Genomic DNA, 1,922 nt, shown 5'->3' with positions numbered 1-1,922 from the left:
GGCTCGGGAACTCGACAACCAATGAGATTTTTGAAGGCACGATCACGTGCGTACGACTCGGCGTGAATCGTGAATGTTCGGCAAAAATCGGAAAGCATATATATATATATATAACAATTATATTGGTACGCCATCATAATATGACGCTACGCATAATATTTCGTGACAGCTCTCCGATCTACGTATGGTATGTGTGCTGGTGTGGTGTGTGCTGTGTGTCGTTGTGTGTGTGTGGTGCGTGCGTGCGTGCGTGCGTCTGGCGCGCGCCGTGTGGTGTGTGTGTGTACTACTGTGTTGCGTCGTGCGGTGTGCGTGTGTGTGCGCGTCGCGCGCTGCGCGTGTGGCGTGTGCGGTGTGCGTTGTTCGTGCGCGTTGTGGTGTGTGTTGTGTGTGTGTGTGCGTGTGCGTGCGTGGTGTGTGTGTGTGTGTGTGTGTGTGTGCGCGTGTGTGCGTGCCTGCGCTGTGCGTGTGGTGTGTGTGGTGGTGTGCTGGTGTGTGTGTGTGTGGTGTGTGTGTGTGGTGTGTGTGTGTGTGTGTATGGCGCGTGTGTGCTGGTGTCGTGCCTGCGCGTGTGTGTTGTGCGCGCTGCGTGCGTGCCGTGTGCGCTGTGTGAGTGTCGAGTGTGCAGTGTGAGTGTGTGTGTGTGTGTGTGTGTGTGTGTGTTGTGTGGTGTGTGTGTGTGTGTTGTGTGTGTGTGCTGTGTGTGTGTGGGCGAGAGAGATATGTGTGTGTGGTGTGTGTGTGTGTGTGTGTGTGTGTGTGTTGCTGTGTGTGTGTTGTTGTGTGTGTGTGATGTCTGTGTGTTTGCTGTGTGTGGTGTGCGTGTGTGTGCTGTGCGTGCGTCGGTGTGTGTGTGTGTGTGCGTCGTGTGTGTGCGTGCGTTGGTGTGCGTGTGTGTGCGTCGGTGTGTGTGCGTGCGTCGGTGTTTGTGCGCGTGCATGCCAATCAGCTTTCAATTACTCGGGTTTTCTACTCAGTTTACGTAGAGCGCTAGTACTTCGCCTTGCCACCAGGGTGCGTGGCGACCTCGGTGGCTTCTGTACACGCCGTATATACATTGACCATAATAGTATACTAAACGCACAGGTCAAGCATCTGTCGCATGCGGCGTGCACGTCAAAATAAGACAAGAATACACAATATCCGTACAGCTGCTAAAAGTACTCTGGCATAATAATTCTCTCAGCTAGTCAGACAGATTCCAGTAAAAACTTGCCGCTAAGAAGAGGCGCGAGTGTCCACATTATATTTAACATGGAATATATGGAGAATATTATGGGATATCAATGAATGCATGGGTAGATCGTACCAGGGATTAATAATGACAAATCGATGACAAATTATGACAAATTTATAATGGCATTCGTCATTATAAACCCCTGGTCGTACCACATAAAATGGCGGACGAACAGGGAAGCTAAGGGATAGGTATCCTTCAGTAAGTGAGGCGATGCTGCGTGTGCGCACGTATAGCCGCCATGTTGATGTTAGGGTTAGGGTAGTAAATAAATAATTGACACCTATTTATTTACTCTATCGTGTTAAGATCTCTCGCTAATCAATTAAAGAAGATTCATACTAATGAACAAACGATGAAAATAAAACGACTAAAATTTTAATGAAAGATCCTCTCTTTATTGAATTTTTTGTCTTTTATTTCTTTTCTGTTTAGTCTGGGCATAATTGTCACGTGACGACATCTGCCTGGAAAGGTCAGATGTCACGGTGAGGTTGGTCCAAGGGTAGCGTAGCTATGCGTCGTGAGTCACTTCTTACTGATGTATATAATTATCATAGATATCCTTCACATTACTGCTGGGCGATGAGTCATGTAGTGGCTGGCTGCGTAGGACAAGCGTGTGTATAGTAGCGTTATAGGGGTAGCGGTGTGGTAGAGGCGTTGGAGGGGTAGCGGTGTGGTA

This window comes from Priapulus caudatus, unplaced genomic scaffold (genome assembly GCF_000485595.1).
Source record: "Priapulus caudatus unplaced genomic scaffold, Priapulus_caudatus-5.0.1 Scaffold3396, whole genome shotgun sequence".
Lineage (NCBI taxonomy): Eukaryota > Metazoa > Priapulida > Priapulimorpha > Priapulimorphida > Priapulidae > Priapulus > Priapulus caudatus.
This window is presented reverse-complemented; position numbering follows the sequence as displayed.